Here is a 17,221-nt window from a genome sequence, read left to right as displayed (position 1 = left end):
TTGGCATTGTCGATTAGGCCACATAAATGAGAAACGCATTTCCAAACTCCATAAAGATGGACTCTTAGACTCTTTTGATTGTGAATCATATGAGACATGCAGATCTTGTTTAATTGGAAAGATGACAAAGTCTCCATTCACAGGAAAAGGTGAAAGAGCTAATGATCTTTTGGCCCTCATACATACTGATGTATGTGGACCACTGAACATACCAGCCAGAGGAGGTTTTCAGTACTTCATCACATTCACTGATGATTTCAGTAGATATGGTTATGTGTATTTAATGAAACACAAATCAGAGTCCTTTGAAAAGTTCAAGGAATTCAAGAATGAAGTACAAAACCAACTAGGTAAGAATATTAAAACTCTTCGATCAGATCGAGGTGGTGAGTATTTAAGCCTAGAGTTTGATGACCATCTGAAAGAGTGTGGGATCCTATCCCAACTCACTCCTCCTGGAACACCCCAATGGAATGGTGTGTCTGAGAGAAGAAATCGAACCCTGTTGGACATGGTCCGATCCATGATGAGTCACGCCGATCTTCCAAACTTCTTTTGGGGACATGCGCTATTGACAGCAGCTTACACACTTAACCGTGTTCCATCCAAAAAGGTTGATAAGACACCATATGAGATATGGAGTGGTAAGAGACCACATATGTCTTACATGAAGATTTGGGGTTGTGAAGTTTATGTGAAACGACAAATTTCAACTAAGCTTGAGCCCAAATCTGACAAATGCTTATTTGTGGGGTATCCTAAAGAAACAAGAGGATATTACTTCTACAATCCTTCTGAGGGCAAAGTGTTTGTCGCTCGAACTGGAGTTTTCCTAGAAAAGGATTTTATTTCCAAAGGAACCAGTGGGAGGAAAGTAGAGCTTGAAGAAATTCAAGAATCACAAAGCATCGATACACCTATGGAGGAATTAGAGCAGGAAACACAAGTGGTTGTGGAAGAGCAACCTGCTCAAGTAGAACAAGACCAGCGTAGGTCAGGCAGGATACGTCACCTACCTGAGAGATATGGATATCTCATAACAGATCAAGGTGATGTATTACTCATGGATCAAGATGAGCTTGTGACCTACCAAGAGGCCATAACTGGTCCCGAGTCTGAGAAGTGGCTAGAAGCCATGAAATCTGAAATAGATTCCATGTACATAAACCAAGTTTGGACCTTGGTAGAGCCTCCTGTAGGAGTTAATCCTATAGGATGCAAGTGGGTCTTCAAAAAGAAGACTGACATGGATGGTAAGTTACATACCTATAAGGCAAGACTGGTTGCAAAAGGATATAAACAAATTCATGGGGTTGACTATGATGAAACCTTTTCACCAGTTGCAATGCTTAAATCTGTTCGGATTTTACTTGCTATCGATGCATATCATGATTATGAAATATGGCAGATGGATGTCAAAACTGCTTTCCTTAATGGGAATCTTCTTGAGGATGTGTACATGACACAGCCTGAAGGATTTGACATACCAGAAGAAGCCCAAATGATATGTAAGCTACAAAGATCAATCTATGGATTGAAGCAAGCTTCCAGAAGCTGGAATCTTCGTTTTGATGAAACGGTAAAACAATATGGATTCATCAAGAACGAAGATGAGCCTTGTGTCTACAAGAAGGTTAGTGGGAGCATGATCGTTTTCCTGGTATTATATGTAGATGACATATTACTCATTGGAAACGATGTCCCTACCCTGCAACAAGTAAAGACTTGGTTGGGGAAATGTTTTTCTATGAAGGACCTAGGTGAAGCAGCCTATATATTAGGAATCAGGATCTATAGAGATAGATCATAAAAACTGCTTGGCCTAAGTCAGAGTACATACATAGACAAAGTGCTGATACGCTTTAATATGCATGATTCCAAGAAAGGATTCATACCTATGCAACATGGCATGTGTCTATCAAAAACACAATCCCCTTCAACTAAGGAAGAAAGGGATCGCATGAATAAGATTCCATATGCATCTGCAATAGGATTTATCATATATACCATGTTACGTACTCGGCCAGATGTCTCGTATGCTTTAAGTGCAACGAGTAGGTACCAATCTGATCCTGGTGATGCCTATTGGGTAGTTGTCAAGAATATCCTTAAGTACTTGAGAAGGACTAAGGACTCATTCTTGATATATGGAGGTCAGGAAGATTTGGTTGTAATTGGTTACACCGATGCTAGCTTCCAGACAAATAAGGATGACTTTAGATCGCAATCTGGTTATGTGTTTTGCTTGAAAGGTGGCGCTGTGAGCTGGAAAAGTTCAAAGCAAGATACAATTGCTGATTCTACAACCGAGGCCAAGTATATTGCTGCCTCAAGTGCAGCAAAGGAAGTTGTTTGGATCAAAAAGTTCATTAGTGAACTTGGCACAGTCCCTAGAATTGTGGATCCCATTAGTCTCTATTGTGATAACAATGGTGCTATCGCACAAGCTAAGGAGCCTAGATCTCACCAACGATCCAAGCACATACTCAGGCGTTATCATCTCATTCGAGAGATAATAGATAGAGGAGATATGAAAATATATAGAGTACCTACACTTGACAATATTGCTGACCCACTGACAAAGCCTCTTGCGCAGCAGAAGCATGATGGCCATACTAGATCAATGGGCATAAAGAGTATGCCTGATTGGCTCTAGTGCTAGTGGGAGATTATTGGTGTAAGCCCTAGAGGCCAATACTTTTGGTACTTGTATCGAATTATTTATTAATTAATAAAAAGGCTTTTTCTTTATTATGGTTGATTAATAAAGTCCCTGGAATAGATAGTCCGTTTAATGTATTAAGTGTGACTTAATCATGAGAGCACATTAAACATAAGGACACTATTCTTAAAGTATCCGTAGTCGAGCTTTAGTGTGAAGTGGGATAACATTAAAGCATTAAGACTATTATGTTTGTAGACTGATGATCACATCTCATGGATCATGGATAAAGTGTTATCAAGTCTTAAACATAGGTATGAATATTAAGAGTAATATTTATACCGGATTGACCTGCTATGAGAATACTATATAGAAAGTTATGCAAAGTGTCATAAGTTATTCTCATGGTGATAATGGTGTATACCACTCTTCGACCTGAAACCACTATGGATCCTAGATGTAGAGTCGAGTGCTTTATTGCTGATCCAACGTTGTCCGTAACTGGATAACCATAAAGACAGTTGATGGGTACTCCACAAAGCATGCTGAGGGACATGAGTGTCCTAGATGGAATTTGCCCATCCTGCGTAACAGGATAAATGTCTATGAGCCCAATATTGAACTGGACAAGGATGACACGGTCTATACCTTGTGTTCAATATAGACATAAGGGCAAAGGGGTAATTATACACATAATTATTATCACAGGAGGTTTTGTCAGATCACATGACATTTTCGTGTCTTGGGTAGCAGTGATGTGTTGCTAGATACCGCTCACTGTTTATTATGTTAAATGCGTGATTTAATATAATTGCCAACATCGCGAAAACCTATAGGGTCACACACAAAGGACGGATTGATGAGAGATAGAGTAACTAAGGAACATCGTAAGGTACGGTGCACTTAAGTGGAATACGAAATATGGTAAGGTACCATATACTTAAGTGATTTTAGCATATTATGAGATATGGGCCAAAATACACTTAAGTGGACTTTTTAGCTTGAAGCTCACACAAGTGGTTCTAAAATAGAACCCCTTGGGTAGAAGCATTATCACTCCACTCAGACTCAACTCAAGTGAAGACTTGGAATTTCGTTTCCCTCTTTCTCTCTCACTCAAAAGCCTTCATCCGTACCAGCTAGCACTGAGATTGAAGGAACCCGTTCGTGTGGACTGAGTAGAGACGTTGTCATCGTTCAACGTTCGTGATCGCTCCGTGGATTTGTATCCAAGGTTTTGATCGTTATAAGAGATCTGCACCAAAGATTTGAATCGCCACAAGAGGTAACGATTCTATCACTGATCATGCCCATTCGTAAGGATCACTAAATGGAGAAATTTTTAAATTCCGCTGCGCCTTGGATGGTAATTCTCCTTCACTTTGAGCATACTACACTGCAAGCAAGATCTCAAACGGTCAAAGATCAATTCAATCATCATCAACCAAGGCAAGGTCTTGAGATTCAGATCCTACAGTGGATAACGGTCAATATGTTGTAATAAATGGAAAAACACAAAAATATCTCTCATTGCCATTTCTCTTATTTTTCAATTTTTGCGATGTCCTCTTTAAGGATGTTTGCATCTTTGTACACACCATATATACAATTTTGTTCATGGTCAATAAAATTCAGTCTCTTTTATCAATCGCTTTTGTTTCTCCTACGTTTTGTTTGCAAAGTAACTGATTATTCTAATCACATAATGCTGCAAAATCTTGGGGAATAATAAAAGCTACGTTAAAAGAAAACTTTATGCATTATTGTAAACTCCCGAAGAGCTTTAAAAGATGATCGGTGGTTTGAAAGTTCGCTTGAACATCTGCAATTGTCTTGTTGATTGCCCAATTAGATCATGTATAACCAGGGAATATGCGCAGAAAAAAGCACCTTTTTTCACTTTATCACTGGATTGCGAACTTATGATCCTCAGCAGGGTCAGATGAATCCACAGCAGCAAGCATTTAATCCCCTTCATTTCACAATATCAGTTCTTAGGAATAATTGATGATGAGTCGGAGTTCCTTCCATAGAAAAGAATCATACCCCGTGAATGACATGCGTCTAAACACTCATTTATCATGAAAATAAAGCATACATCATACAACATGCATATCATCCATAATTTCTCCACAGAATATCAAAAGTATATACCTCAGCAGGATGACCATCCTTGAACGTGCAAATTTTTGGACACGGTAGTATTTAATCCTCTTCTACCTTGAATACCTAAAAATCTTCCACAATTCTTGTATTCAGGTTTAAGAAGATTAAATAGGGGCAACTGTCATATCCCAAAATTTGCCCTCCCCCCCCCCCCCCCTTTCATTTTTTCTTGAGGCTCATCTACATTCATGAACATCCATATCATCTAATATTCTAACATCATCATAGATTCAAAGGTTTGAGTCTACGTAACAAAATCCTATTGTTTTCCCAAAGATCAAGCCCTAGGGGTTGGGGTGTTGCAGTCAGTGTAGAAGTATATTCTTAGAACAACGATTGAAACCCTAGTTGGTGATTCATGATTGTTTGGTTGGTGACCATTGATTTTCCTGATTTGCATCTTGATCATAGGATTTGGATTGAAACCCTAATTCATTATGAGAGGTATTGGTCTATCATATTATGCATCATCCATCACCAAATACTCCAGGTGGTCATGAGAATCACCTATTTGACCTACATGTCTACATGCTTGGGGGTTTCATCTGATTCAAAGCCTGGTTCAAGCATTCACATGTTGAGTATATTTGGCCATTCCTAATCTATTGATTTTAGTCCTTTGGTGCTTTCAAGTTCATATATTTTTGGTCACTTGATTCATGGTCCATGATTGCTTTGATTACTGATCTTTTGGCCCATTATGCTTCATTATTCCATTATGCTTCATAGTGCACGGTAGTGCATTAATGCTTGATTCATCCATTGTTTTAGTCCATTTAACCCATGCATTCATATTCCTCACGACTCAAATGTTTTAGAAGTATTTATTCATTTACTTCTAACTATGGCTTAAGCTTGGTTTTAAGGCAAGGTTCATTTTGAAATCAAACTTGTTTACATTCAATCATAAGTACCATTATATTCAAATAAATGTCCATTCATTCATTCAACTAGCATTTATATCATTTATACAAAAGGAAATTACAAAAAAAAATACAAATTTTACATAAGTTGACTTTTGGTCAAGTGTTGACTTTTTGGTCAACCAGTTGACCAAAGTCAACAAACCAACTAAGACTCTCCTAAGTCCTAAATTCCTGTTCCATTCTCATATGAGCCATTAAAATCCTTGATCTTCCACTTGTTTTCCTAATTCTTTTTGTCCAAAGTCACCTGTGCCAAACATTCCTCCATGGGTCATGACTATGTCAATGACCCTATTGTTCTTGATAATGCCTTGTTGAATATCAACAGCCAGACCTGCATGACAAACACCAATTCACTTCTAAACAATTCCAAACAATGTCAGGAAATTTCCCTCATGAATATGAACATGCCAAACCAGATAAAAACCTCTTGCAATTCGTATCATCATATTATGTAGCATGATTCCGACCAGCAATTCTACATCATGATTCCAACCAGCTAGTCTGCAACCCATATAAACATACCAAACATCAGTACATCAGAATCATAAACACAAACAGCATCATTGCAAGTTCAAAGAGTACAGAGAATCCATCATGTGAATTAAACCCCGCACCACCAATGCAGGAATAAAAGTCAATAGCAGTAAGGGAAAAACGCAAAATAATGGCAGTTCAGATCATGAGTTCTCATAGCCCATACAATTCCTCATGACAGTGGCACTTAATTCAAGATCTACACAATTAGACTTGTGCATAAGGTCAATCCAAATGTTAACAACCATCGCTCAAAGCATAGCATAACAACTAACCACACACTTAAAATTAACAATGACCCTGACTTCATTTTCCATGACAGTGCTAATAATCCATAAAAATAGAGCTAACATAACAAATAATGCATCATACTTCATGATCAATTCTAGTACGGAGCAACTTCAGTAAGAATAACAATTAACTCATCAGAATTCTTCATTAGTTAAAAACATTTGAGCAAAGCATATCAAGTGAAAAGTCGGAATAAATAACTCAGTTCACGCTTTACAACTGATTATAATAGCCAATCAATTGAATTCACAAATTGAACTAACGAACTAATTTGTCCAACTAACTCAAATTGTTTTGTTTTTAACATAAGTTCCAAATAATCTAACACAAGCACATTAGCAAATCCAAACTGATAACTAACTAACCTATCTAACAAATGAACTAATTGTCCACTCACTGAGTTCATCATAACAAACTCCAACAAACTTGCCCTAACGGCTGCCCCAATTTCCTTTTTCTGATAGCATCACTCAACCCCTATATAATCATCACCAACGCCAGAATTAACATCAACCATTCACGTTCATCTTCATCATTCTGCTCTCAACATCCTCACACACTCTCAAAGGAATACTCCAAGGCACATCAACAAAAAAAATTATATGAGTTCAGTGTCGAACAACTACGTTACAGAAGGGGTAGAAGGAGAAGAAGTACCCGCAGGAGCATCGAGAATTTGGATCAATACTTGGATTTTTCTCCCTTCTTGAGTGTTGTCTGGAACTCTTTCTTCTTCGCGCTGTGCAACTTCAACCGAAGCATTTCTCCGTTTCGAAGGTTGGTAGAACTCCACTTCTTGATGTAGCCTGTGACCCGCGGAGCCAAACCCCCTCGGTTTGGACTCCAATTCATTCCTCTTTCGCCTTTAATTTCCTATATGAGCGCTTAGGGTTCGATTCTCATTTTTAAGGTGGATTTAGGGAATTTGAGGCCTAGATTAGAGTTTAGGGAGGCGAGGCAGTTAGTTTGGTGTGGTGATTTGGTTGTTTGAACTTCCTCCACCGCCAAAAGTGATTTCCAGCGCGGGTGGAGGAGATTTCCAGCGGAGGGGGTAACGATGAACTGAGTGGAGTAAGGAGGGAGATGCAATTTTGAATGTTTTACCTGAGTTACGTTTTAATGCACTGCTTGCTATGTGCCTTTTACTTTAATTACGCATTATCGTTATACATTAATGGCTGATTGATTCATGTGCATTCACATGCCACGCAGACGCCACCCATCATCATGACAACACCTTAGCTTGTGTGAATCAGTTAATGCAGGTCTTTATGTCAGTCCCCTTGTGCTTTGAATATCCCATTACTGACTTTTGGCATTTTATGTGACCATAGAGGGAATTCTGGATGGAGCTTCCGTCTTGGGCCTTATACCATGGGCCAGATTTCTTTGCTTCGCCTACTAGCGCACCTCTCATATGTGCAGTACTGGATGTGGAAAATTTTACCTTGTAGCCCTACAGTTAGCCCCATATCCCTACAAAATTTTAAAAATTCTCATTCTATCCTTAATTGATTTTAACCAATTTACCATTTCATTTTTACCATTCAGTTGAAAGTTTCAGAAATTACACTTTCACACCCCTCGCACCGGAACACAGACTTCCGGTATGTATTTTTCCCAAACCGGAAGACTTAAAGAAAGAGTTCCATAACACATAAATCAATGAACCGGAACACTTCATAAAAGAGTTCTGGTTCAATTAAAAAAAAATCCCAAACCGGAACACTTTTTGAAAGAGTTCCGGTGAACAAATTTATACATATCGGAACTCTTTGGAAAAGTGTTCCGACTTGGTTTATGTGTGTTCCGGGAGTCTTTCAAGAAGTCTTCTGGTTCGCTTTTTTTTTTTTTTTTTTTTTTGCAGAAATGAAAAATCTTCCCCAAATATGTGTAGATACTACTGATGCGTTTATGACGACCGAAAGATTTGGTATACGAGAAGAGGTTATCAGATGGATTAAAGAGGTTGGAATCGACAATAAAGTAATTGTTATTATCAGTCGTTCAAATACTGAAACGGGGAAGAGAGGGAGAAGTAACAAAATAATATTTGGTTGTGATAAAGGTGGGAAACACAAGATTAGTGATAGTGGTACCCAAAGTGCGTCCAAGAAATGTGGATGTCCATTTAAAATCAGGTCGACTCCGGCGAAAGATGGATCTGGTTGGAAGATTGATGTAAAATGTGGGTTACATAATCATGGTTTACCTGATAGATTAGAAGGTCATTCGTTTATTGGTAGGTTGACCACAGATGAGAAGCAACATGTCGCTGATTTGGCAAAGAGACATGTAGCACCTAGACACATATTGCTTTCCTTGCAAGACAATTATCTTGAGAATGTCACTCGGATTACGCAAGTATACAAGCATAAGAGTGTGATACAAAAGAAGATAAGAGATCCTAGGAGTGAGATACAACATCTGTTTAAGCTTATTGAGGATGCAGGATATGTGTATTGGAGTAGAAAAAAGGATGACTCAGAAGTGGTGAGAGAGATATTTTGGGCACATCCTGATTCAATTAAGTTGTTAAATATATTTCCGATTGTGTTAGTTATGGATAGCACCTACAAGACAAACAAATATAGACAACCTTTGTTTGAAATTATTGGCATGACATCGACCGAGTTGACTTTTGTTGTTGGATTTGCGTATATGGAGTCTGAGCAAACAGAGAATTTTTGCTGGGTATTGGAGAAATTAAAAGAGTTGTTTGTGAAGAAAGACATGTGTCCACAAGTGATTTTGACAGATAGAGATCTTGCTTTGATGAAAGCAATTGAAGTTGTGTTTCCCGACTCCCTCTGTATGGACTAGGAGCGGTCCCAGATGGGTTCTCACCCAAGGATTTCTGAATTGCCATCACCGGGAGGACGAATTACACCTCCAAAGGTGCTAAGGCCTCTGGCATCCAGAATCCATCTTTCCGGTATGCTCAGAAGGGTTTGGCCTACACCCTGTTTGGAAGAGGCGATAACACCGGGGTATCTACTCAGAGAGATCTATTTTTTATGTACTCGATGGCACAAAACAAAGCCATCAATATAGCTGCCTTTGCAGGGGACTATCTGGGAAGAGTTGGCAGAGCCGACTCCGGAGGCATCTCCGTGGGTGGCATGATCACCCAAATCGCTGAGCATTTCAGGTATCAAGTTGTGTTACTCGAAGACACGACGATTGTAGGTAAGACCAAAATTGACATGTCCGCACTAATTCAACAGGGTATGATTGTTGTTGTCCCTACTTACTATTATGTGCTTATCCATAAGAGGTTTATTATAGCTCTATCGGATCCAGACAGAGTTGTTATTACTGACTATGCCAACTGGTTGTATGTGAGCGTTGACCCCGACGTGGAGGAAGGCCACGACACTAACCATTTTACTACAGGTGATCAGTTTGTAGATGACCAGGTGGATGCCACGGAGGCAGAAGAAGAGGAACCTCAAGCACCTCAGGAGAGGTTTATTATAGCTCTATCGGATCTAGACAGGGTTGTTATTACTGACTATGCCAACTGGTTGTATGTGAGCGTTGACCCCGACGTGGAGGAAGGCCACGACACTGACCATTTTACTACAGGTGATCAGTTTGTAGATGACCAGGTGGATGCCACTGACCATTATACTTCCGGTATATTTAAGATTTTCCATTCATTGTTATGTTTTAATTCTATTTTCGTGATTTTATGCGTGGGATAACTGCGTTTTTTTCCGACAGGTCCAGGTAGAAGAACCAGGGAACTCAGAACGAGACAATGCGAGATTCCGGCAAGCAAAGGAGCATAAAACCCCGGAACAGGAGGCCTGACACGGCCATCCGTGTCACCTGACACAGGCCGTGTCAGGCAAAGGAGGACGTGGTGTAGAAGACAGTGGCCTGACACGGCCACCCGTGTCAAGCATCATCCCCAACCGTGTTACCCATGTCAGGGGCGTGTCAGCTGGGATAGTAGGTTGACACGGTCACCCGTGTCAGCTAACACAGGTCGTCTGACACCCTTTGGAAATAATAAAAGCGCGGTGGCAACTCTTGCTTTATGAGTTAAGTTAATCAATAACTTAATCTCAAATTTTTTACCGCTACAACCTGCAATGGTTGAGTCATGCTTATCTTTCTTCAGAAGTAGAGCACTTATATTTTTCTTTTATTTCTCTACTTTCAAGCAAGCTTCCTTCCACTCAGTGAGTGAAATTATGTATGTTTAAGATAATTCTTCTTCTGAGATATCTTCATTACTAGACTCACCATAAGAGTCATATTTTCCAATGAAAGCCATTACCTTATTAGATGTCTCTTCTTCACTATCATCATCAGATTCAGACCGAGTGATTAACAACCTTTTTTTTTTGTTTCTTTAGAAAAGTAGAGGATTCTGATTTAATGTGACCAAACCTTTCACATTCATAACATTGCATTCCTTTGCCTCTATTCAAGGGACTAATGACTGACACCTTGTATGGGACATTTGTCCTCCATTTTATGTCGAGATTCTTCAAGGAGTTGTTATATTTTCTACCAAGAAGTGTTATAGCATCTGATAGGTTGTCTTGACTCTCACCTTGATATTCATCCTCTTCAGTGTTGGAAAAAAGAATATACTCTTGTTCTTCTTTTCAGACCTATCACTTAAATCCATCTCAAAGGTTTGTAAAGAACCAATGAGTTCATCAACTTTGATGTTTATTAGGTATTGAGCTTCTTCAATAGTAGTGACCTTCATATCAAACTTATTTGTTAGAGATCTGAGAATTTTTCTAGCCAACGTTTCTTCAAACATCTTCTCTCCTAAGGAAAAAGAAGTGTTGGTAATGTCATGTAGTGTAATGTTGAAATTAGAGATAGATTCATCTTCATTCATTCTCAGATTATCAAACTTTGTAATAAGGAGATACATCCTTGACATTCAAACCTTGAATGTTCCTTCATGGGGAGTTTTGAGAATCTCCCAAGCTTCTTTGGCTTCAGTACATGTGCTGATTAATCTGAACATGTTCTTGTCCATAATATTGAAAATAGAATTCAAGGCATTAGAGTTTGCAAGAGCTTCATCATCTTCAACATTTGTCAATCAACTTCATGCTTTAAGGTTAATGTTCCATCTACATAGGTAATCACGCGGTGTTTCTAACCTTTTATCACGACCTTTCAGTTTTGTTGTCCATGGATTTAAGAAAAAGCAAACATCTTGACTTTCGAAAAATTATAGTTGGTTCCATCCAAGACAGGTGATATATTGACAAATCTTCCATCCTTAGTGTTATCCATTTGAATGTAAAATATCTTCCCTAGATCTCACCCAAACAGAATAGGGTGCTTCCTCTGATGCCAATTGAAATTCTATTCTTAAGGAGACGAATGTTGAACCAGATGCTTAAACTAATGTGTTCAACATATCAAACCATAATTGACAAATAAGATAAACGGGATGATAAATCAAAAGCAATAAAAGAACATAAGAATAGTTAACCCAGTTCTGTGGAAACAATAACTACGTCTGGGGAGTTTCCAACACAAGAAAGGAAATCCAATATTCAATACAAAATGTCTTAGATGAATAAACCTTTGTTCAATTCCCTTCTTCTTAATTCTATAAATGTATTTCTATTTAGGACTCCCCCTAAATATGAGAACCCTTCTCACTTTCCCTTAATCATTAAGCCTAGTGATAACTATAATAATCGGCATATTGAATGTTGAATCAAAACTCAACTAACAAACCAAACCTTGTGCCTTTAGATATGAATGCATGCTCTAGAGTGGTGCACAATCAAAAACATAAACAAAGACTCAAATTATAAACCTTAACACATGAATCTTCAATACTTGCACACTTCAAAAGTTAGATTTGAGTCTCCTTAAATAGAAATGTAGCTTCTGGGATTTTCTGTAACGGGCACTTGATGATGAGATCACGTCCATATTTATATAAGATTTAGTTTTTCTTTTTCAACAACCTTCAAAAAGATTTAATTTGGTTGAATTCAAATTTAAATCTCTATCTGATTTGATTTGATCATCTTAATTAGCCAAATAAATCTAATAAATGCATTCCTAAGACATAGCAACAAATCTAATTGAAACACAATTAGAAAAATTCACTTAGAATAACATCCACCGTGACTTGCTGACAGAGGCCATATGTTGCACACATGCTGGAATATATGGTCTCACGTGTATCATTTCTTCACAAAAACATCTTGAACACTCCGTGTTATTTTTCATAATGCAACCAATCCAAAAGGAACAATAAACGTGATGACAAAGCTTCGTGTGAGTTTGGTTGGAAGAGTTGATCTTTGAGTTGATGCTGGAAGAGATTATGGAATTTGAGTTTAGGGTGTTTTGGTGAAGATGAAAATCACCTAGGTTTTTTCTAAGAGAATGAAGATGAAACTAGGAGTGTTTAAAGGTAAATGAAATGTTAGAATCTAGTTCTATGAAGTATTCACGCGAAAGAACTTTCACGTCGGGTATAAGGGACAATAGAGGGAATAGATTAATTTAAAATTACAATAAAATAGAAAGCGCCATATTCTGGGAAATTCATGCAAATGATATTTCCCTTCAAATGGGCAAAATAATCGAGAAAAAAGACAAATTTAAAAATAAAAAAGTAATAGAAAAATAAGGGTCATTTGAAATAATGGGACATTTAGGTAAATGATTTAACAAAATCAATATTTTTGGAATGTAAGTAATTAATTTAATTTTCTTGTATCATGAGTATTTATTTCGTAATTCAAAATAAATAAATAAAAAGGGAAAATAGAAAGGCGTCAACTGAAAAAATATAACGCTTAATCCCTAAGCCAAATGAAAAATAAACAAAAAACTGAAAAAAAAATGCAGCAACTAGGATTCAAAGTGGATTTTTTACAAAAATAACCCAATTTTTCAAAGAAATTCCCAAAATAACCCTTGTTTCAAAAAAATTCCCAAACTACCCCACTTTTAGGAGGAGGCGCCAATTCAATTGGCGACTCCTCTTAAAAATTAAATGGAGGCGCCAATTGGATTGGCTAGGGCATGTGCCCTATCTAATCCAATTGGCGCCCATGTGTATTTTTACAAAGGAGGCCCCAATTGGATTGGTACCTCAGTGTAAAATGCAATTTTTTTTGTTATAAATAGGTATGTTGTGTGAGTCATTGTTCAACATCTCATTTCATCATTTGGCAATAATGTTTGGTGTTCGTCGCTGATACGGAAAGGTGATTTATGCGAGAGACAAACCTTAGATGCTTATGCTCTTTTGGAACATCACTATGTTTGATCAATTGAAGAGGGAGTTGGTCCGTTGGTTAGATGGGAAAATACCAGAAGGGAAAAAATTAGAAGTATTGAGAGACTCAACAGTATCTTTGGTTGGATGTGAATGAAGACTGATAAGGATGCTAGGGAAATGATGTTCGATCGAGATGACTTTAATTTAATTGTTGTAATCAGTTAGAAATATTTCTATTTTCAGTTAGATTATTTTGTATTGATGTTTGTTATGAACCTCGTTGTAACAAAAACTTTATGATATATAATGATTGAAGGTTACAGAAATACAATGTTACAAAAATCTTATGACCCAGATGATGCTCCTCGATTAGGACAGTTGTTCTTGTTGTGTCTTGGTTGACGACAAATACTATATAATCTTATCATTTTATCTGTCGAATCCATTTCTGTCCATATATATGTGTTGTTTGGCCTTCCTTTTTTCTTTCTACGCATCTCGTCGTTGTGCCAAACTATATCACCTTCGTATGGAGGCCAGTATTCCTCCATTGGTAGTACCGAGAAGCTTTTATTATATACGTTCATGACGGTGACGACCTTGTACACATTAGATAAATGGTTGTAAGCGTCTTGACGAGTATATGCGCATGCTGCAATGACATGGGAGAAAGGAATGCAGAAGGCTTAGAATTTTCCACAGTCGCACCAACTTCTGTTTAGTCTAACAACATAGGCTAAATTTGGTCTCCTCTTGTTGTGGTCCATTGTTTCCTGGATGCTAATTTTTTTCCTATGACAGTCAAAGATTGTTACGTCGTGTGTGCTAGCTTTGATGCTCTCCTCTTTCATGACTTTCATGCAACACTCATTGAATACTTGCCCAGACATTAACACCGCACTCCGTCTTTCACCTCTGGTTGCGAACGTAGAAGCCAACCTATAATAGGTCGATCTTACCAAGGCGGTTATTGGCAGATTTCTAATTCCTTTGAATACCTCATTCATGCATTCCGCAAGGTTTGTTGTCATGTGTCCCCATCGACAACCTTCGTCAAATGCCCTTGTGCACTGCTCTATTGGTATATTATTCAGTCATCTTCCTGCGTCTTCATTAGACAGTCTAATTTCATCACGATAATATTGAAATGACGGTTGGGTTAGAGCATACCCAACATTCACCACCTTCTTGTGAAGATTCTTTTTTTTATTACACGCATGAAGTTTTGTGCAATATGTCTAATGCAATATACATGGGTAGAAGGAGGATCATGCCATCCGTTGTCATGGTTGTTATAGGCACTCTCAATGGCAGCATGTCTATCAGAAATCAAATAGAGATTGGCTTGTGGAGCCACATGCATTCTGAGATGTCGAAGAAAGAAACCCCATCCACCAACCGTTTCACCTTCAACCAGAGCAAAGGCAATGGGAAAGACATTGTTGTTTCCGTCTTGTGCAACCGTCATAAGCAAAGTACACTTGTATTTTCCGTATAACTAAGTGCCATCAATTTGAATAATAGGTTTGCATAATGCGAAACCTTTGATGCATGGGTCAAATGCCCAAAAGAGACGGTGAAAGATTTTATTACCTGTAACACAGGTTCCATCTGGCATCATTGCTGGCAATGTCTCCATGATTGCCACAGTTCTTGAGACATATGTTTTTAGTGCCCATAAAAATCGTGGCAATTCTTTGTATGAATCATCCCAGTTGTCGAATACCTGTTCAACAACCTTTGTCCTTGCAATCCAGGCTTTCTTGTAAGATGGGGTATAATTATATGTTGTTGTGATATGGGATATAATTAGACTCACCTTCACTGATGGGTATTTATTAACCAACGGTAGAATGTCTTGACATATCAATGCATCGCTTAATTTACGGTGATCTTGTTCAGAGTTAGTTGCAATGCAACTGTGAGGTGGGTCTATTAAAGCTATCTCCCAAGAGTCGTTTTTCTTTTTGAAAGAAGAAGCCAACTGAAACTTACAAAGGATGTTATGATATTCAATGACATACCTTCTCGAATCAGTGTGTTTCACTGTAAAATCAACAGAGTTGTTCATGTGGAATTTTTTGATAGCTCGCACACATTCTTCTTTGGTACGAAACATGTCTCCCACCTTTAATTCGCCTTCTGATCATGGGTACGGGTTATAGAAAACACTATTGGATGTTTCATCGTCATGCAGATCCATGTTTGTCATATGTTGAGGCGGATTGGAGACATGACTAGGAGGTATTGGCGGTGGTTGATCATCATCTTTAATATCGTTGTTCAGCATGTGATCAACTTGTATCTCGGTCTCCTCTTCTTTTTCATCAACGACGTTCACTTTTGCTTCTGCTTCTAGGTTGACATCATCTGACCATTGTGGATCAAATTCACCAGATTCATCCTGACTGGTTATTTGAGACTGCTGAGATGGTATACATGGTTGAAGAGTAATATACAACTCAATACAATTGCAGCCTGAACGTTCATGACTAACAAACATGTATTCAATATCTTCATCATCTCGTGCCTTAAGCGGGAAAAACTTGCATTGACTGTTCTAAAAAAATATTGGATTTTGATACATGATCTTTGACCCAATACCCGATCCTTTACAAGATTGTATTCTTTTTTTCAAATGCAAGAAGGTTGCCTTTCTCTTGATCGTAAGTCGAATGGTATCGGTGTTTCAAAAACAAAAACCGTATAACTCATACTCGTATATTTCACCGTTGCAGTGAACGTTGACACTGTATTTTGGTGAAGATGATATTGTGCAAATGAAAACTATTTTCTTGTTGCAGATGAATGTGGGTTGAGTCTTGGATGTTGATATTAAGACACTTAAATAGGTGAGTGATGTGTCTCACATGCAAGCTAGTTCGAAGTGATGTGTCGCACATGCAAGCTAGTCTGAAATGATGTATCAACCATGCAAGCTACTCATAAGTGACATGTCCATCATGCAAGAGAGAGGACATCCACGTGTCACATATGCAACCACACACTCCAAATGAATTGGCGCCTCCTTTCATTCCTTGCACAGTATCGAAATCTGTTGGATCACCTTCGAATGACAGACGTAAGGATAATAACCTCATTATTTCGTTATAATTTGTTAACTTCTTTTACCAAGATTATAGTCCTATTTTCTTTCACATTTCAGTTCATTTGGCGTTCATACCTTAATTTGGATCATGACCATGAGGTGAACGCTGAAGACGCAGCCGTATGGACTGCATGCACACTGATAATATGATTCACAACCGTGGAGATGCACAATAGTGGTCGTGTGAAGTTGCAGTTCGGTATGCCCCAAAACATCCCAGATCCCCCAGCAAGCATAGGAGAATGGCATCTGCGTAAAGTTAACGATCAATGGAACTTCAATCTATGGCAAAGCTT

The sequence above is a fragment of the Lathyrus oleraceus genome, chromosome 5, assembly GCF_024323335.1.
Source record: "Lathyrus oleraceus cultivar Zhongwan6 chromosome 5, CAAS_Psat_ZW6_1.0, whole genome shotgun sequence".
Classification (NCBI taxonomy): Eukaryota; Viridiplantae; Streptophyta; class Magnoliopsida; order Fabales; family Fabaceae; genus Lathyrus; species Lathyrus oleraceus.
This window is presented reverse-complemented; position numbering follows the sequence as displayed.